Source organism: Giraffa tippelskirchi, chromosome X (assembly GCF_054371585.1).
Source record: "Giraffa tippelskirchi isolate mGirTip1 chromosome X, T2T-mGirTip1v1.2.pri, whole genome shotgun sequence".
NCBI lineage: Eukaryota > Metazoa > Chordata > Mammalia > Artiodactyla > Giraffidae > Giraffa > Giraffa tippelskirchi.
The window spans coordinates 87,617,856-87,639,033 of record NC_137289.1 but is presented as its reverse complement, the minus strand read 5'-3'; the positions used below and the strand labels follow the sequence as shown (position 1 = coordinate 87,639,033).

Here is a 21,178-nt window from a genome sequence, read left to right as displayed (position 1 = left end):
AAAGAAAAAGACAATTTTTCTTGTGAGAAGAACTCTTAGGATTTGCTCTCTTAACAACTTTCATATATAACATACGGCAGTGTCGATTGTATTTACCATGTTGTACGTTACATCCCTCGTACTTATTTATCTAATAACCGGAAGTCTGCCCCTTTTGCCCACATTTGTCCAATTCCCCTCCCCCACACCTACCCTTTGGTAAGTGCAAATCTGATCTCTTTTCCTCCGCATCTTTGTTTGTTTCCTTGTTTGTCTGTTTGCAAGCGTAATTGACCTACAACACCATGTTAGTTCCTGGGATACAACATCGTGATTTATTATTTCTATACATTTCAAAATGGTCAGCACTGTAATTCTAGTTATGATATGCCACCATACAAGGGCAGTGCGTAGTTATTGACTATATTCCGTACACTGTGCCTGTCTCTTTTTCTATCTGATTATTTTAAGTTGCTGGCCTCTTAAGTTTAAATGCATATTAACTACCCCCCATCTTTACTCCTCTCCTCACGTTTACTGTTTCTGACATCATATTTTCCATCTTTTTCTTCTGTGTATCCCTTAACTAAGGGGCTTCCCAGGTGGCTCAGCGGTAAAGCATTTGCCCGCCAATGCAGGAGTCGTGCGTTCGACCTGTGGGTCGGGAAGGTCCCCTGGAGAAAGAAATGGCAACCGAATCCAATATCCTTGCCTGGAGAATCCCATGGACAGGGGAGTCTGGCGGGCTAGGTCCATGGGGCTTCAAAGACTCGAACATGACTTAGCAACTAAACAACAGCAACACTCCCGTACCTACTCATTGCGGATACAGATGCTTTTTACTACTTTAGTCCTTTATCCTTCCCACTAGCTTTGTAAGTCATTGATGTACTACCTTTACTGTATATTCGCCTTTATCAGTGAGCTTTCTCCTTTCATCATTTTCATGTTTCTAGTTGTGTCTTTTCTTTTTTGCTTGGAGAAGTCCGTTTGACATTTCCTGTAAAGCTGGTTTGGTGATGCTGAACTCTTTTAGCTTTTGCCTGTCTGTAAAACTTTTGATCTCTCCTTCAGATCGGAGTGACAGTCTTTCCAGTAGTGTCTTCTTGGTTGGAGGTTTTTCTCTTTATCGTTTTAAATATGTCGTGCCACTCCCTTCTGGCCTGCAGAGTTTCTGCCAGAAAGTCCCTTGTGTGTAACTTGTTGCTTTTCCCTTGCTGCTTTTAACATCCCCTCTTTAGCTTTATTTTTTGCCATTCTAACTACAATGTGTCTTGCTGTGGTCTTCTTTCTGTTTAGGGCTCTCTGTGTTCAGTACCTGGATGCCCATTTCTTTTGCCAGGTTAGCAAAGTGTTCAGCTGGTATGTCTTCACATATGCTCTCTGCCCCTTTCTCTCTTTCTTCTCCTGCTGGGACCCCTAGAATTCAAATGTTTCTATGCTTGACCTGGTCCCAGAGGTCTCTGAAACTGTCCTCATCTATGTTTATTCCTTCTTTTTTCCTGTTCAGCTTCAGTGATTTCCACTCTCCTGTCTTCCAGCTTCTTGATCTGTTCCTCCGTATCATCTCACCTACCGTTGAAGTATATTTTTTATTTCACGGATTGTACTCTTCATCTCTGTTTGGTTCTCCTTTAGATGTTTTATTCTTGCTACTTTTTTTAAACTTTTTTAAATTGATTTATTTTTAAATGGAGGATAATTCCTTTAAAATATTATGTTGGCTTCGGACGAACATCAACTTGAATCATCCATAGGTATACATATATCCCCTCCCTCTTGAACCTCCTTCCCAGCTCCCACCCCACCCCACCCATCTAGGTTGCCCCAGAGCACCAGGCTTGAGTCCCCTGCATCATACAGCAAATTCCCAATGGCTATCTGTTTTACATATGGTAAGGTATGTGTTTCAAAGCTACTCTCTCTATTCGTCCCACCGGCTCCTTCCCTCACTGTGTTCGCAAGACTGTTCTCTGTGTCTGCCAATAGGTTCATCAGTACCATCTATCTAGATTCCATATATATGCGTTAATATATGATAATTGTTTCTCACTTTCTGACTTACTTCACTCTGTATAATAGGCTCTAGGTTCATCCACCTCAATAGAACTGACTCAAATGTGTTCCTTTTTATGGCTGAGTAATGTTCCACTGTATATATGTACCACCACTTCTTTATCCATTCATCTGTCCATGGACATCTAAGTGGCTTCCATTTCCTAGCTGTTTCAAATAGTGCTGCAGTGAACATTGGCATACATGGGTCTTTTTGCATTATGGTATCGTCAGGGTACATGCCCAGTAGTGGGATTGTCGGGTCTTATGGTCGTTTTATTCCCAGGTTTTGTTTCAAGGACTCTCCTTACTGTTCTCCAGAGTAGCTATATCATTTACATTGCCACCAACAGTGCCAGAGGGTTTGCTTTTCTCCACATCATTTCTAGTGTGTGTTGTTTGTAGCTATTCTGATGATGGCCATCCTGACCTGTGTGAGGTGATACCTCGTTATAGTTTTGATTTACGTTTTCTAATAATGAGTGTGGGGAGAAATGGCAATAACCTCAGATACACAGACGACACCACCCTTACGGCAGACAGTGAAGACGAACTAAAGAGCCTCTTGATGAAGGTGAAAGAGAAGAGTGAAAAAACTGGCTTAAAACTCAACATTCAAGAAACGAAGATCATGGCATCCGGTCCCATCACTTCACGGCAAATAGATGAGGAAACAACGGAACCAGTGACAGACTTTATTTTCTTGGGCTCCAAAATCACTGTCAACGGTGACCGCAGCCACAAAATTAAAAGACGCTTGCTCCTTGGAAGAAAAGCAATGACAAACCTAGACAGCGTATTAAAAAGCAGAGACGTTACTTTGCCTACAAAAGTCCTTGTACTCAAAGCTATGGCTTTTCCAGCAGTCACGTAGGGATGTGAGAGCTGGACAAGAAAAAAGGCTGAGCGCCGAAGAATTGACGCCTTTGAAGTGAAGTGCTGGAGAAGACTCTTGAGAGTCCCTTGGACAGCAAGGTCAAACCAGTCAACCCAAAAGGAAACCAATCCTGCTCATTCATTGGAAGCCCTGATGCTGAAGCTGAAGCTCCAATACTTTGGCCACCTGATGCGAAGAGCCGACTCATTGGAAAAGACCCTGATGCTGGGAAAGGCTGAAGGCAGGAGGAGAAGGGGACGACAGAGGATCAGATGTTTGGATGGCATCACTGACGCAGTGGACATGAGTTTGAGCAACCTCTGGGAGATAGTGAAGGACAGGGAAGCCTGGCGTGCTGCAGTCCATGGGTGGCAAAGAGTGGGACACGACTGAGCTACTAAACAACAATAAATTCTTTTGCATATAATCCTGCAAGCCTAAAACATACTTCTCTCCCCACTATGAATCAATATCAAACGAATACGCATAGCCTTCAGCTGACATAGGTAGGGCTAGCACCTACATTGCTGGCTATGGGGTCCTAGGTGTCCCAAAGTTCGTCTTGTCCTGCTGGTGAGTGTGGCTGTTTCTGGGGGCAGCTGGCTGACATGCCAAGGTATCTTCAGGCTGGTTTGTCCTGCCGTTGACTGGGTTTGGGGTCCAGGGTGTCCTGGGGCTAGCGCCAGCTCACTGGTGGGTGGAACTCTGTTTCTGTTCCTGGGTCTCTAACTGCAGGGCCCTGGGGGTCTCAGAGCTGGTCTCAGTTCACTCTTCGGTGGGGCCCGTTCCTGATATTGCTGGCTGTGGAATCCTGGATATTGCATAGGGGGTTTCCACACACTGCAGTGTGGGGCCAGATTCCAGAGCTGCTGGCTGAGAGCTCCAAAGTGTCCCAGACCTGGTGTCTACTTGCTGGTACACTGTGCTGGGGCTCAGTGGCTCTTGGGACTGGTGTGGGCCTGCTGGTGGGTGACCTATTTCCTGCTGTGGCAGGCTGCAGGGCTGGTTGCTGTTGTCTGCCTGCTAGTGGATGGAGCTGGTTCCTGGGTTCTCTGACTTCAGGGCTCTGGAGGAGTCCAGAGGTTGGTGTTTTGGGCCATTGGTGGATGGGTCTGGGTACAAGGAATACTAGGGCTGGTGCCTACCCACTGATGGGTAAAACTGGTCCTGGGGCTAGTGATGACCTGCTGTGGGCAGGGACTAGGTCCCACGGCCTCTGACTGCAGGACCCTGGAGTCCTGGCTTAGTGCCTTCTCACTGGTATAGGGCCAGTGTGGTGTGTCGGGGCCTCTGATTGACAGGTCCAGCTCCAGGGAGTCTTAAGACAGCAGGCTTGCTTGTGGGTGGGGCTGCGTCTCTGCCTGGCTAGTAGCTTGGCCTCTCCTAGTATTCCTGCCTACAGGCTGATGGGCAGGTCTAAGCACTGGTGCTAGTAAGCTAGAGGGAGGAGTCCAAAATGGCACTTGCTAGCACCAGTGACCACGGGGTAGAAGGAGCTCCGCAAAATGACTGCTTCCAGTGTCTATGTCCCCAGGGTGAGTCCAGTTGCCTCTTGCCTCTCTGGGAGGCTCTCCAAGATAAGTAGCTGGGTCTGACCCAGGCTCCTTTCAAACTATTGCTTCAGCCCTGGGTCCTGGAACGTGTGAGATTTTGTATGCCCCCGTTAAGAGTGGAGTCTATTTCCCACGACCCCTTGGCTCTCCTGAAATTAAGCCCTGCCGGCTTCAAATCCAGAAGTCCTGGGAGATCCTCTTCATGCGAATAAATACAATTTCATCAGCAAAATTATACAGACTACCACTACACAGAATAGGCATGAATCTTACAAACTTAACATTGATTGAAAAACCAGGAAGCAACACAGATATATTTAACAATTCCATTCGTACAGCTGTAAGTAGCTGTCAACACTAACTCATAACATTATATATGTGTGTGTGTGTGTGTGTGTGTGTATGTGTGTGTGTGTGTGTGTGTAGTATAAAATTTTTGAGGAAAACGGAAGAAAGGATGGCACATAAGTAAGAGTGGGCCTATTCTCCTTGAAGAAGGAACGGGGCTAAGATAAGACAGGGAAACTTCAGGAGTGTTGGGGAAAGCCGACACTATCCGCTTCTATGACTTGGGGGTATACACTTGATAATCAATTATTAAACTCGACGTACATATTGTGACTTTTTCTCTATCTATGTTACGTTTCGGTATAACTGGAGAAGAATATAATGCTTAGGGAAATAACATCCCAGTATAAGCATATTGTAATTATATTCTAACCAGAAGTAGAACCAAAATTACTTTCTTTGTTGATAACCTATCTAACTGAGCTTAGTAATCTTATTTCATCTACATTAATAGCTATATTTTTGGGAACTCATACCTTTTTAACTAAAACTAATCAAGTGATGCTTATTTAATTATAATATCAATCTCAATTTTTAAATATATTCCATATTTGGGTAGTACATTCTCATTCAGAATTTAATTGTGAACTTGTGCTGAAACTCAAAGAAGTCATGTATTTGGATACAATTTCTCAGAGACGTCTCCCCTCCCCATCCACTTCCTCTCAGAGGTGGAGCACCAAGAACCCGAGAAAAAGAAATGAAGGCCAGAAATCCAGAGCGATGTGCCTGCGCTATAGTACACCTATCTGACCAGCCGAGGGCAGTATTGCTTAAGGCTGTTTGTTGGGAAGGGCCAGATGCCATGCCTTTGGAGTTCCTCCTGTTCTTTGTGATTCGTCTATTAACCCCTGAGACTGAGGAGCTTATTTGTGCCAGTATGGTGGCGGTGGTGATGGTGCTGGTGGTTGGATGGGCTGCATCTCCCTTGCCCGTTTGACACTGCTGTCTTAACACCAACCTTCACCCCTGCTCCCCGCAGCAGCAGCTCTTTTCTTCCTCTTTCTCCTCAGACAGAAACTGAGATCATCGATGTGCTAGACTGGGTGTGCTCCCACCTTCCACTGGCACAGAAGCAGTAGGTGGGTGTGCACAGCCCTTCAAGCCCTTCCCTTGTTCTTTGTAAGGAACAAAGTGGAAAGAATTTTCCTTGAATGTCAGCCTCCACCCCGCAGTGAGTGCCCCTACTTTTGTTTCTAGTCTTGTGGCCCAAGTGAAGGCTCCACACTGGTTTGTGGCATCGATAGGGTCGATAGGAAGAATGTCATGTTTTTTAAAAGCTCACTGATTGATGAAATGAAACAGGAGTCATTTTCTGGGGCCACCCCGCTGCCTAAAGATAACAAAACTTTTCCCATTATAAATACGGATCCATCTTGTAACCTTGTTGTTCAGAATTCCAGCTGTTATAATGCACCTCCCTTTTTAAGGATGGACCCGAAACAGAAATTGAGGAAACATTTCTCTTGAGACTTTACCTTAAATGACTGAGCATGTAAGGGTCTTCTCGTGCTTATTAGGGATTTTTCATCTCTTTAAACTACATGTGCTTTATTGCTAATTCTTTGACACCATCAGAAGACATTTTGGAAAAAAATTGTTTTGCCCATGATTCGAGGACCCAAATGCCTCAACTGAGTTTTCCCGCATGGTTCCTGCCCCAGAATCACAGACGTACAGAATATTAGAGCTAGATAATCTCACGTAGAAATCTAACAGTTCTACTCCTGAGGGGTGTACAAATGGGGAATCTGAGAGTAGAGGGACAGTGCCATGTCAAGGCCAGCAGACAGTTCAACTATACCTCTTCAGTCCCCACTTTGCTGTTTGTTAGGACAGAAGCACCTCCATCGCCTCACACTCAGAGCCCTTGTGGATGGGTGTTGAAGTTGGTACAGCTTCTTCCCAACCTCCTGACTAACTGGAAACAATGAAATCTGTCCCATTTACTGTCAGTTATAGCTAGAGCCTTGTTCACTCACTTGAGCATCCCGGGTGAAGCACTCTCCTTCACTGCATCCACAGAATCTCTAGTGTTTTGGGGTCACCGTGGATTGCTGACCTGACAGGCCTAACGCAAGGTGGAGTAAGGTAGGGCAAGCACTTGATGAGCAATCAGGAGACCTGTCTCTCGCCTCACCTGCTGAAAAGCACTTCCCCTTTCTGAACCTCTTGTTTCTCCATCTGGGAAAAGAGGAAGGTGACCTAGAACAGTGGCTCTCAACCTGGGTTCCAAGAACTTCCTGAAATTGTGTGCAAAGACTTCTTGGGAGGGTGTATGGAGCTTTCAATAGATTCTCAAAGGAGTCCTATTATGGGCTGAGTTGTGTTGCCCCTAAATTCCTATCTTCAAACCTTAACGCTCAAAGTGACTGAATTTGGAGATGGAGCCTTTAGAGAGGTAATTAGGGTTGATTGAGGGAGCTGGTAAAGAATCTGCCTGCAATACAGGTTTGATTCCTGTGTTGGGAAGTACCCCTGGAGAAGGGATACGCTACCCACTCTAGTATTCTTGGGCTTCTCTGGTGGCTAGATGGTAACGAATCCACCTGCAGTGTGGCACACCTGAGTTCCATCCCTGTGTTGGGAAGTTCCCCTGGAGCAGGGCATGGCAACCCACCCCAGTATTCTTGCCTGGAAAATTCCCATGGACAGAGGAGCCTGGTGTGCCACAGTTCATGGGGTCACCAAGAGTCTGACATGACTGAGTGACCAAGCACAACACACACAGAGGTTATAAGAGTGGGGCCCTAATCCCATAGGATCTGATATCCTTAAAAGAGGAGGAGTTACCAGGTCTCTCGCACTCTCTCTCTCTGTCACCATCCACACACAGAGGAAATGTCATGTGAGGAAACAGAGAGAAGGTGGCCAACTGCAATACAAGAGGAGTGCCTACACCAGGAATTGAACTTGCTGGCACCTTGATCTTGGACTTCTAGTATCCCGAACTATGAGAAACTTAATGTCTTTTGTTTAAGCCATCCGGCCTGTGGTATTTGGTTTTGGCAACTCGAACAGACTAACGCAGGGCCCATAACCAAAAAAAAGGTTCAGAGCCATTGGACCCACTGGTTGCCAGAAACCCATCCTGGACATTCATGTTTCAATACAACGATTTTAGGCACTTGCAGATTTCTTGAGTTCTTGCTTCGAACAGTGCAGGATATCATTTATTGCAACATACTTCCTCTGCTAATAGTTGCATAACACAGATTTGTATCTATATAAACCCAAAGGCCAGAGTTTAAATCCTGATTCCACCATCTACTAGATGTTTGACTTTGGACAAGTTATCGCATGTTTGTGCCTCGAATATAAAGTAGGGATAACATTAGTGTCTCCCTCACATGGCTGTTGTGAGAATTAAATGACATAATGCATGTAGAGGGCTTAGCACATAATCAAGTTTCAACAGATATTAGTAGCTTTTGTGATGAAAATGTAAGTAGCAGTCAGGGTTTTTTGCCCTTATAAACAACACTGTTGTGAGCAAACCTCTTTATACACAGAGAATTGTTTTTAAGTCCTTAGCTGGATTAACTAAGAGGAAAAGACTAAAGTAACTGAAATCATAAATAAAAGAGGGGATATTACAACCAACGTGACAATAATAAACAGGATTTTACAAGAATATCATGACCAATTGTGGCAATAAATTGGACAACCTAGAAGAAATGGATAAATTCCTAGGAACACACAATCTACCAGAACTGAATCAAGGAGAAACAGAAAACACAATAGACCAATAATGAGATTGAATCGGTAATGACAACCCCCCCACCCCCGCACACACACACACAAAATCAGGAACTGATAGCTTCACTGGAGAATTCCACCAAACATTTAAAAAATTAATACCAATCTTTCTCAAATGCTTCCAAAAAATCGAAGAAGAGGGAACACTTCCAAACTCATTTTATGAGGCCAGCGTTATCCTCATATCTAAGGCACCAAAAGAAAAGAATACTAGAGGCCACATTCCCGGATGAATGCGGATGCAAAAATCCTCGACAAAATACTAGCAAAACAATTCAACAGCACATTAGCAGGACTATGTGCCCCGGTCAAAAGGGATTTCTCCCTTGGTGCAAGGATAGTTTAACATACAAAAATCAATCAATGTAATAAAACACATTAACTGAATGAAGGACAAAAATCACATGATCTTCTCTATAGATGCACAAAAAATTCAACACTCCTTCATGAGAAAACACAGTCAAACAACTAGGAGTAGAAAGAAATTACCTCGACATAATAAAGTCCACAACTAACATCATACTCAGTGGTGAAAGTCTGAAATCGCTTCTTCTAAGGTGAGGAACAAGGCAAGGAAGCCCGCTCTCACCATTATGTTAGTATTCAACAACTGGAAGTCATAGCCAGAGCTGTTAGGAAAGCAAAAGAAATAAAAGGCATCCAAGTCAGAAAGAAGTAAAATTATCTCTGTTGAAGATAGCATGCTTTCGTACATGCAAAACTCAAAAGATTACACACACCCTTACACACACACATGGACACAACTGGTAGAACTAATAAACAAATTCAAAAAAGTTGTAGGACACAAAATCCAAAAGGAAAGTTCAGTTGTATTACTATACACTAACAAAGAATAATTTGAAAAGGAAATTAAGAAAACAATTCCATTGACATTAGCAGCAAAAAAGAATAAAATACTGAGGAATAAACTCAAGCAAGGAGTCAAAAGACTTGTACACTGCCAACTACAAAACATTGCTGAAGGAAACTAAAAAAGACACAGATAAACGGAGAGGCATCTCTCTGCACAGACTGGAATATAAATATTGTTAAGAAGTCCACACTATCTAAGGTGGTTAATTTTATGTGTCAGCTTGACTGGTCCACAGAGTGCCTAGGTATTTAGTCAAACATTATTCCGGGTGTTTCTGTAGGGTGCTTTTTCATGAGATTAACATTTAAATCAGTCAACTGGATAAAACAGATTTCCTCCTGATAATGTGGGTGGGCTTTACCTAATCAGTTGATAGTCTGAATAAAACGAAAAGGCAACCTTTCCTCACGTAAGAGAATTCCTCCTGCGTGAAAGCCTTTGGACCCGGGACATCAGCTTCTTTTCCTGCCTTTAGACTGAAACTGAAATATCAGCTCTACTGGTTTGGTTCTTAGGCCTTCTAACCTGGGCTAGAGCTAAACCACTGGCTCTTTTGGGTCTCCAGCTAGCCAACTCACCCTCTAGATCTTGGGACTTACCAGCCTCTGCAGTCGAATGAGTCAATTCTTTTACACACACACACAAACACACACACACACACACACACACACACACTCCACTGGATCTGTTCTTCTAACACACTACCCAGAGTGATCTACAGATCCAATGCAAACCCTATCAAAATCCCAATAGCATGTTGTACAGAAATTGAAAAACTCGTCCTAAAATTTAAATAGAATCTAAAGAGATCCTTAGCAGGGAAAACAATTTGGAAAAAGAAAAAGTAGAGAACTCACACTTCCTGATTTCAAAACATTACAAAGCTACAGTAAAGAAAACTGTATGTCACTGCCATATTAACAAATAGATCGGTGGGGTAAAATAGAGATCTTAGAAATAAACCCTCACTTTTAGAAGATGTGCCAGGCCGTGGACTTCCTGATAGAGGGGAAAAATGGCTTTCTCTCTCTCTCTTTTTCTTTTAAGGTTTAAGATCTTTGGATCAAAGCAAGGACTCTGGAGTCAGATTGCTTGGTTTCAATTCTACCACTGATCCCCATAGGCCAAGTGACCGTGGGCCAGTGGCTGAACCTCTCAGTACCTGTTTCCTCACCTGTAAGAGGCTGGTGATCATTAGTACTATAGTCCTAGGAGGGTCACAAGGAAGCATTACTATTTATGTACAGCACTTAGAAGAGTGCCGGGCACAGGGTCCCTGCTCTATAAGTTGCTTTTCATAGATTCAGCCAAATTACCTCCCAAATGGATTTCTTGCACCACCGCCACAGAGGTTTGCTCCTCAACTCACCCACTCTCGGAATGGTTAAGCACTTGGAAGCTTGTCGTCCTAGTGCGGGAAGCCCGATTCGTGGTTTTAGTTTACATCTCCAGGGTCAGCGGTGGTGAGCATCTTTGAAGGGGGGACTGGACAGTGAGACTCTCTCTTCTTTGAATTGCCTCAGAGTGGGGAAAGAGCTGGGGGAGTGAGGTCAACCCCAGACTGTCCCCCAAATCTGCCTGCCAAGAACGTTTGATGGAGCAGTTGAGGCAGAGATGTTACAGAAGAAAACGACAATCCCTTTGTCCTCTGGCCACTTAGGGAGAAGTACGCCGACCACTCATCACTGAGCGCGGGATTCCTCTGCCCATTCTCCCATTGGGTCATAAGACTTGTGGTGGAAGGGAGGCTGGCAAATGCTTTCAGCACGTGCTAGGCGCCCAGCGCCTCCATCCTGACGTTTCATCCTCACCTCCCAGGAGACCAGCGCCCTCAGTACCTTCCTGCCTCCTGCTCCACACACTTTGTACACAGTCAGGGCTCAGGGCTGTGACTCTAACCGGAAAGGGGAGGTGGGACAGGAGGAGGTGGGACGAGAGGCTTGACAGAGGTATACACGCAGCATCACCTTCAGCCACCAACTCGCCATCTGCCGCGATGGCCTTTGGGCTTGGCAGCAAACCACAGGAGGCCCTCGACCCCATTGGTTACACCTCGAGGGGGCGGGCAAACAAGGCGCGTGCTGCTTGGCAGGAACCGGACCAATGAGGAGGCGGCAGCGCTGGCTCGCTGAAAGCCTCGCGTGATTTGAGGCGATCTCCTGTGTGTGGTGCGCATGGTGCTTGACGGCGTGCGCCAGACGCCACCCGGCTCGCCTGCCCTGACCGCCGCCACCGCTGCCACCTCGATCCGGTTGATAAATCGTCGCCGTCCCAGGTCCGCCGGCCACCCAGATCGCGACATGAGCTTCTCAGATGGTGAGTCGGCTGTTTGGGGAGCGGGTTTCGGCTCAGAGTGCTGGGAGCAGACCAGCGGCCTTGAGGCCAGCTCCACAGCCCCGCGGGGACCCAGGCCAGGCCCCGAGCCGGGGGCACCTTGAAGCGGCGAGGGTGAGGGTGGGGATGGCTTCCTAGACCCTGAAGGCTTCGAGTCAGAGCGGGAGGTGCCGGAAGCGGGAGGGCAGGTGCTGTGGGGCCGCGAAGGCCGGCCTGGCTCCCCGGCCGACGACCAGGGGGACGTCCTGCAGCTGGCTGACGAGTCAGTGGCGACCGTCCTGCAGCAGCTGGCCAACCTGGGCTTGCGGGGCATCCGCAGATGCCTGTTCCCGGAGAGCTACGTGGTCGGCGAAGGGTCTCCCTTGTGGGACCTCGAGGCGCGTCCCGGCAGTCGAGGCGTGGCCGCCCAGAGGTGTGGGGAAGAGGCACAGGCTGAGGCCGGCCCTCTCCAGGTCGGCAGACTCGAGGCGGGCCGGGCCTGGGGGAACCCGAAGAGAGGCAGTAAGAGTAGGTTGAAGGTGGCTGTGGATCGCCAGCGGCTCCCCTCAGAAAGCCCAGCCGGGCTGCTGTCCGACTCTGAGTCCTCTGATGAGTTCAGTGAGATAGAGCTGATGAGGGTGAGCATTTATGCCAAAGACAGAGGCCAGGCCAAGCGCAACGGCCCCAAGGACCCCGGGGACACACCCAGAGACTCGAAAATCCAAGGCAGGGAGAATCTCGTTAACGTGCCAGGCACTTGCCTGTCCTCGGCTCTGCGAGGATTAATCTCGGTTGTGGAAAGGCAGGTCAGGCAGGGCGATGCAGAGCAGGAGGACGTCTCTCCCCCTAAGAAATTGCAGAGCGTGCTCAGGGAGAAGGGGGGCAGCCTGCCCAGGTACCCGGGAGTAGCAGTAGCATCAGCTACTGCAGCTGCCACTACAGGCAGCCTACCGTGGCCCAGTCCTAGGAGGAAGGGGTTCCTGAAGAAATCCCTCAGGGGTGTCTCCAAACATGCCCCGGGGACAACCTTCCCTTCCTGGGAGCAGGGAATCTCGGCCACTCCCCTGGAACCGGCCACCTTCCCCCCAATCTCTGGCATCCCGCTGCTTGGGAGGTCCAAGAGGTATGCCTTGGTCCCTTGGGAAGGCAAAGAGTCAAAGCAAACCGGCGCTCGGAAGAAATCCGTGGCAAGGCAGGCACGGGAGTCGGTGGCAGCAATGGCGGTGTCCGGAGAAGACAACGACCCAAATAGAGACCCATCCCCAAAGGGCCGAGTAAGTAGGCCAGGCCCCTCCTGTCTCCCCCGTCTTCCCCCTCCCACCCTCTCCAGGACACAGGTCTTCACCCGTGCTCCCTCTGTCCATCCCTCAGGGGTGGTCATTGGGTGGCCCTCGGTCACTGGGTCATTAGGATGCCAGATTGGGGTCTTTTACTAGGGACAAACGTTAAGGTAGCACTTTGGGTGTGCTGGGCTGGGTTCTCCACCCTTGGCCTGTTTCCAGCCAGGCTGGGGCTGGAGTGGAAGGGAGAGCTGGTAGCTGAATTGATTTGAGGGGCCCCTTAAAAGCTTCACAGAGCTTCGGTGTTTAGACACATCACTTTCCTGAATCCTACTTCCTAGCTGATCCCCAAACCTTCCTTGCAGGGGCCCCAGGCTTTCTCAGTGCCACACTGTTGTCCCCAGCTCAGCTCTGCCTGCTGGCCTGGGGCTGACTTAGAGGGAATGTGCTGAAGAGATCAGCCTTTCAGTTTCCTTTCCAGTTCCCTGCCTCAGCTCGGTCTTGAATCACACGAGGTCTCACACACACAGACATAGACATATAAATGCACTGGTACACACAGGTGCATGCACACACACATCCTTACTCCAGGTCAGTGAGAAATCTTTGTTCTTAGCTGACCACTGACAGGGCACCGGCGTCTTGTCCACGGGTGCGTCAAGGAGAACCCAGCAGCACCAACGTCAACATCAGAGGCGGGCAGGATTCAGGAAACTCAGAGCCCGTGGCCATGAACAAGGGAGAAGTCATGCCCAGAGGGCCTGGCCCCTCAGGTGAGTGTCCTGGGTTTTGATATGGGGGCAGGGAACCAGGGGTGAGGGCAGAAACCTCTGTCTGTCTGTCTCTCTTTTCTGGGGCCTCAGCCTTGCTCTCAGGCTGCTTCTTCCATGGGAAACAGGTGTCAGCAGGGCTAGCCCTGGCCCCATCACCTTCTGTGTGGGATTTGTTTGGCAGGGGTGATCGGTGGCAGTGCCCCAACAGCTACTCTGGGCGTAGACCTGCAGGCTAATAGCGTTTTCTGTGAAGTGCTGTTCGCCCACATTGCTCTCCCAGGTGCTGGCCGTGGCTGCCGCTCTGGGAGGCTCGAACCCAGAACCACAGTCTTTCGGGACCATCGTGGTAAAATGGCTGCCCCTGAGGAATAGGAGGGGCAGGCCCAGAGAGAAGGTTTGGGCTGCCTGCCGGGCAGAGCCGGGGAGGCTTGATGCTAGCAGAGGGTGGTACTGCCTCACCTCACGTTAGACCCTGCTTGGCCCTTTCCACCTCACTGGGAGCCTGGGAAGCTGGATTGTGTGTCCTTTCCCTGTCAGGTGACCGCGAACCAACTGACCATCCCCCAAGACCGAAAAGGCGGCAGCAGCCACCTGCAAGGCAGGGCTGTCCTCGGGTAATGCTTCTTCTGGCTCCTGGAAATGCACACCCAAACCCCATGGTGGGATCTGGGTCCAAGTTCAACTGACATGTGTGGGCACCCCCCCCGCCCCCCCGCCCTGTCCCCATCCCACACCCCAGGGAGGGAGCCCACCTCCTTTCCTCTGAGGAAAGTCTTTCCCTTGCCAGTCTAGACACCTGGCTTTGGGATGGAGGGCCCGGGGGGAGAGGAGAGGAGGAGGAGAAGGGAGGTGGGTGTATACTAACCATTTCTCTTCCTGCTGTGTCTGCTGGCCTAGTGTCTGGTGCTACAGAGAGAAATAGACGACCTTAAGGAGCAACTTGGTATGAGGAACCAGGGACAGAGAGCAGTGGGTTCTTAGTGCAGAAGTGGGGTGGGCCCTTGGGGTGGGTGGGCTGCCGGTGCAGGAGGCCTCGTAGGGATGGACCAGCATTCCTGTGGGGAGGAGAACCTATCACGCCTGACCCTGGAGGGGGCGGTGCATGTTCAGCTGGGCGTGTGGACAAGGAGCAAAGTGCTGTGTGGACTGCGTACACACTCTGCCAGCCAGGCGAGTCCTAGAGAGCTCCTTCTGATAGGACTTGTAGAGATGCCTTGTTGATCTGGTGTGGCCTCGGAGGTTCTTGTTGGATTGTTTGTGAGACAATTTTTGAATGGTCTGGGCGTGGCCCCGACCTTGAGAGCTGCTGGCACATTTTGTTTCCTTTTAGGAAATGGCTCCACATTTAATTCCGGTAGTGGGGAGTGACGAGGCCCAGAGCTCTTTGCATCGGGGCTGGGGGTATGTGGGTTTCAGGTTGCAGGGCTAGGTGGTTCCCCACGGGGACAGGGGGACAGGCTTCTATGTCCGTCTGTCTAGAGCACCTGTTTATGCCTCTCCCTGTTGCAGCCTCCATGCAGTACCAGGTTGACAAGTTCCGGATCCTTTGAAGTGAGTGTTACACACCCCACACCCCTTCCCACAGTCCTGGCTGTGGAGCAGGGCCGTGGGCTGGCCCTGGCTTGAGGCTCTTCCCTGACTCTGCTGTTTCACAGGTTGAGCCCAGTATCTTCCGGCAAGAGGAGCAGCTGTTACCTCCAGGGCCGGCGAGCTGTGGCCAAGCTTGTTGCCTCCTGTTCTGCCTCCACCAGGGCATCCTCTGCCCCTTGTTTTGCCCCATGTCTGCCCCAGTTTCACAGCAGTTTTTGATTAAAAGGCTTCTCATATTCTGTGTTCTGTCCTCTCTCTGGGGGGTAGGGGTTGGGGGAATGGGGCAAGGCCTGGTGGGGAGCCACTTCGTATCAGAGTCTGTTCCAGAACAGTACCTCTGGCATCCTGTGGGGGGCACTCTGGTTCAGCCTGTGCTACCATCCAGGCCGTCAGGCCAGCGGAGCGCCCCTAGTGTGTGTTCTGTGTGGGCTCTGTCTGGCCACCTTGGCACGTCCCCCCTTTTCCCTGAAGGCCCTCTTCTAGTTCTCTAAACACCCTCCTCTGGGCTTTAGGAGTTTCCATTCATTGCTGCCATTCTGCCTCCCTGTCAGAAGGAAGTCATGACCCCCTTACAGAGCTCCAGTCTTTCACCCTTCCCTCACTGCACTCATTGTCCTGCTTACCCCGACCACTCTGCTTTCCTGTCAGAGCACCCTCGATCCCTCCCCTGGCTTGCCATCGATGACCTTGCCTGCATGTTTACTTAAGCAGGTGGTAACAGGCACAGGTTTGCTCATCTTCCCCCTTCCCCGGCCCTACCCTCTCAGTGGAGTCCCTACCCCACCCCCCCGGTGCCACCTTGCAAGCAGGAACCTGCATACTCTCCCCGCTCTCTTTAGCACTCACCCCTGAGACTCAGGCACCAAAACTTTGGCTTCCCCTTCCTTGGGTTCAGTAAAGGGCATGAGGATGAATCTTGGACCCGCTGAACTGGGGAGCAGGATCGAAGCTCAGGGGAACACAGGGGAACACAGGAGAAAAGCTCAGGTTAGTTGCTGAGCTGGAGGTCAGGAGAGGCGTCTGGTGCCAGTCTGGGGCAGAGTGCACCCTGACAGCTAGAGATGGATGGTCCGGTCCTTGGAGCTTTCATATCCTCCCTGCCCTAACCAACTGACCAGCCTACACTCCTGCAGCCTGGATGTCTCTCTGCCCTTGAGTGGAAACGGGCCCATCAGGCTCTATGACAAGTATGGTTGGTAAGTCTGTGTTCTTACAGGGTCTCCATCAAATACCGTTCCACCAGCCCCATGACACAGATTTTCCTGCGAATGATACTTCCCGGAGTGTCCCAGCTCAGTCTCCCAGACTACTTGTTAGGGCACACAAGACTGAGTCTGAAATCCATGTTCAATTCCCATCCCTCCCTCCCGCCCTGAAGTTTGGGGAGGACTTCCTTCTCTCAGCCAAGACCCCAGGGCTGTGCCAGCCTGAGACTCAGAGGGACACATTTGTATTGGAGTGAAATGAGGGTAGGTTCTGCCTGACTCCCTTCCTGAAAGACCACGGTTTTATTTCACAAAAGAGGGTATGATGGTAGGTAGCACATTCAAAGTTGGTGCCTGGGCATCTCTCTGGGTGAATTAAAGTCATCAGGGATAATGCCCCTTGAGGCAGAAAGGTGTGATTCGGGGAGTAATGGAAATAGAGCCTGGTCTAGATTCTGTAAGGCACTGAGTGAGCCGAAGCAAGGGTCGGATCTCCTTTATTCAAGGGGTGTTGTCACGTTCCCAAAACATAGAAGGGGGAGGATGCAGTTCACCAAACCTCAGGACAGGACATCCCAAAATGTTGGAGTCGCTGGAGGAGGCACTGGATCCTACCTTGCGATTCTGTGATGTCTGCCAACTGCTGAGGGTGTGGATGAGTGAAAATGGGAAGGGTGGCTCCGGAGACTACCTGGGACGTGGCTGCCCATCTTAGAAACAGGAGATCCCCCCCCATCTGGATTACTTGTGGGGAGTTAGGGGTGACTGCACCTGAGCAATGGGGAGCCCTCGGGCCCGCCCTTCCCCCACATTTTGACCTTGACTTCCTTCCGGGGCTCATGGCATGAGGTCAGGTGGACAGAGCACGAGGGTTGGGCCAGTCACAGACCTCAAGGGTCAGCAAAGAACATGCGTGGGACTTACTCCTTCCACTCAGACCCCTCCCTGGAGCAGGAGGGCCTGATCACTTAGTTTACAGCTGATCCGGTGGTTATTGCCTGGTGGTGTAGCACATCTCGCTGTTGTCCGAGTGAGTAGATTTGGCAGAGACCTTCCCACTGAGGTTTCTGCCCACCGAGACACGTAGGTAAGTTGTGCCTGGGGAGAAGTCAAGCACCAGCATCAGCACCACCCTTGGGCAGAGTGGGGCACGGGACTGTGGTCACCAGGGTGAGGAAGTTGGAGAAGCTCATGGAAGTGGAGGTGCGAGGGCGTGAACACAGCCCCTCGCTCACTTTTCACCAGGCTCCCTTCCCTCCTCTGGGCACACAGTTCAGACCAACTACCTCACTATAATGTTGCTGGAAACATATACATCACAGGCCTTGGCTCAGCCCCAAGCCTTCCACTTCCAGCGGGAAATCTGAGGCATAGGTTAAAGAAATACATCTGCGCCCCAGAGGGTAGGAGGAAGGCCGAAGCCCAGCCTCATTCGGTGCACCCCTGTTGCCTTTCCCCCTCATGCCCCTTCTCCAGCCTGGGAGACAGTGACAGCTGCTTTGGAGAGCCCTAGGCCCCATCCTGCCTGTCCAACACCTGGGAAGAGGCTCCCTCCCCATTACACCCCCACCCCACCAGCCCCAGCCCCAGCCCCAGCCCCAGGCCTACCTCTCTCTCTGGACTCTTGAGGGAGATTGGCACAAACAAAGAAGGTAGAGGAGGTGAGTCCTGAAGAGGGAGCCTGGGGTGGTGAGCACAGTAAACTTGCCCAAAGATGTCCAAGTCCTAATCCCTGCAGTTGGCTTGTAGTTTCCTTTGCGTGATAACAGTGGGTTATGCTTGCAGATGCAATGAAGGCTGCTACTCAGCTGACTTAATGTGGGGTAAGTTTCACCTGCATTGGCCAGGTTCGGCCGGGCACACTGGGGCTGCCAGATTTTCCACCTTGACTATCCCTGGGTAACTATCCCAGTCCCTGGAGTGTCCCAGTGTTTGAATGACTGTGGTGTGCTTGATGCCCTTGTGCTCGTGCGATCTTGAAGGCCTGGTAAGTACTGCTCAGATGCAGATGGAGAACAGGCCTGTAGTTTCGAACCCCCCTTTTGTTCCAAGCCAATCACTTCTTCCTCCCTAGTCCTCTTGAGGTATCTGCCAGCCTGACTTTTACCAGGATGATTCACTTTTTGAAAAGGATTTACTATTGCTTTTTATTAAAATAACCCTTCCAAACATAAAAGATTAATTACATTGAATTAAACAGACCATACATATACACGTTGTGGAGCGTGTGAGCCCTCAGTATCACAAATAATCATGAACCAATCAACCCATGTAACTATACTCAGGTGACATAAATGTACATTGCACGTCCAGAAGTCACCGATATGTTCTTTTCTCTGAGGAATCCAAATGGATAAATCTACATACTGCCCGATTCCATTTACTTCACATTCTTGAGGAGGCCAAACTATAGACACAGAAAACAGACTGGGGATTGCCAGGGTCTCGGGCTTGAGATTAGGGGTTAAACTACCAAAGAGAATGAAACAATTTTGTAGCTGATGAAAATGCTTTTTATGTTGATTGTAGTGGTGTTTCCATAATCGAATGTTTGTAGGCACTTAGATTTTTATGTAAATTAATTTCAGTAAACCCATATTATTTAATAAACTGTAGAAAGTACAGTATGATACCGCAATCAGAGAAGAAAAAGAAACAAAGGGAGTCCAAAATGGAAAAGGAAAATGAAAACTGTCACTGTTTGCATGTGACATGTTACTATACATTGGAAATCCTAAGGATGCCACCTGAAATCTTCCAGAATTCATAAATCAATTCAGTAAAGTTGAAGAGTACAAAATTATTATATAGAAATCTGTTACATTGCTATCCTGTTCATGGGGTCCAATCCCAAAGAAGGGTAATGCCAAAGAACGTTCAAACTACCATACAACTGTGCTCATTTCATATGCTAGTAAGTGAAAGTGAAAGTGTTAGTTGCTCAGTCGTGTGTGAGTCTTGGCGTCCCCATGGACTGTAACCCAACAGGCTCCTCTTTTATGGGTTTCTCCAGGCAAGAATACCTACCTAAATATCCATCGACAGAGGAATGGATAAAGAATATGTGGTACCTATATACAGCGGAATATTACTTAACCATAAAAAGAATGAAATAATGCCACTTGCAGCAACATGGATGGACGTAGTGATTGCCATACTGAGTGAAGAAAGTCAGAAAGAGAAAGACAAATGTCCCTTACACGTGGAACCTAAACAACTGTACAAATGAACTTATTAACAAAACGGAAACAGACTTTGAAAACTTATGATTACCAAAAGGGAAAGGCAGAGGTAGGGAAGGGATAAAGATCCTCATCTGGAACACCCTCATGAGAGATGTTGAAGATGACATAAACAGATGGAAAGAAAGATCATATTCTTGTGAGGCCAAGCATTTGCAACTAGCCTCTGCTTTCCATTTCCCAAGGAAGGAGGCAAGTGGGCTTGAGTCCAGGTATTTACAATCAACCTCCGGCTTGCCCTTTGAAAGAGAAAGAATAAGAGATACAGGGTAAATAGTCAGGCTTGGTCTCCTGAGGACACTTTAAGATAACAGCTCTGGCAGAGACAGAGGGGCTACTCTCCGTTTGAGTAAAAGAGCAAGAGGTCACGTGTGTCCCATTCTCAGGGCAGGAGAGACACTGCACATGGGCAGAAAGGCTCCTTGGGGGTCAAAAACAAAGGGGCCCCACCCCATAATATGTGATGCAACGTCTCCCCCATAGGTCTCTGGGCTGGCATGCATCTTGGGATAGAGTTGCTCATGCATGTTGGGGAGGGTCCTAGGGCAGGTCAGGTGTGAGAAAAGAAACAGGATAACTGGCCAAACGGAAACAAAGACCCAAAAGGACTGCCCTATATAAGTGACTTAACTGCCTCTCACTGCACTCCTCCTCATTAGGACAGATGCCCACACCCTGTCTCTCCAACTGTGTATCATTGCCTTCTCTGTCTTAACTAAACAAGCTGTTTCTCTGTGTGCTCTCCTACTTGTTGTGCTGTGTCTCTAACAATAAACTCTGTACCTCTTTTTACAGATTTTGCCTCCTTGAGAAATGCGTTTTTCAAAGGGGCAAACTTAAAGCCACAGCTCACTGCTGCCTCTCTGAGATCACTTGGATTGGAAGAATCAATATTGGCAGAACGACTATACAACCCAGTGCAACCTACTGATGCTGAATCCCTATCAAATTACCGCTGGTATTTTTCACAGAACTAGAACAAAAATTCTCAAAGTTTGTATGGAGACACAAAGGACTGTGAATAGCCAGAGCAATCCTGAGAGAGAAAAATGGAGCTGGAGGAATCAGGCTCCTGGGCTTCAGACTATACTACAAAGGTACAGTCATCAAAACAGTATGGTACTACTGGCAGAAAAACAGAAATATTGATCAAAGGAACAGGATAGAAAGCCCAGAAATAAACCCATGCGCCTACGGTCAATTAATCTCTGACAACGGAGGCAAGAATATACAAAGGAGAAAAGACAGTCTCTGCAATAAGTGGTGCTGGGAGAACAGCTGCACAGAAAAGAATGAAATTAGAACATTCTCTAACATCATACACAAAAAT

General features: G+C 48.8%; 1 pseudogene across 1 annotated transcript; it reads left to right on the top strand.

Moving 5' to 3' along the window:
- The first annotated feature begins 11,611 nt into the window (after positions 1-11,611).
- On the top strand, positions 11,612-15,637 carry LOC145537200 (uncharacterized protein CXorf49 homolog; annotated as a pseudogene). Its single transcript, XR_014076256.1, has 6 exons — positions 11,612-13,032; positions 13,655-13,811; positions 14,349-14,425; positions 14,709-14,754; positions 15,321-15,362; positions 15,467-15,637. The product of XR_014076256.1 is annotated as an uncharacterized protein CXorf49 homolog (transcript).
- The last annotated feature ends 5,541 nt before the right edge of the window (positions 15,638-21,178 follow it).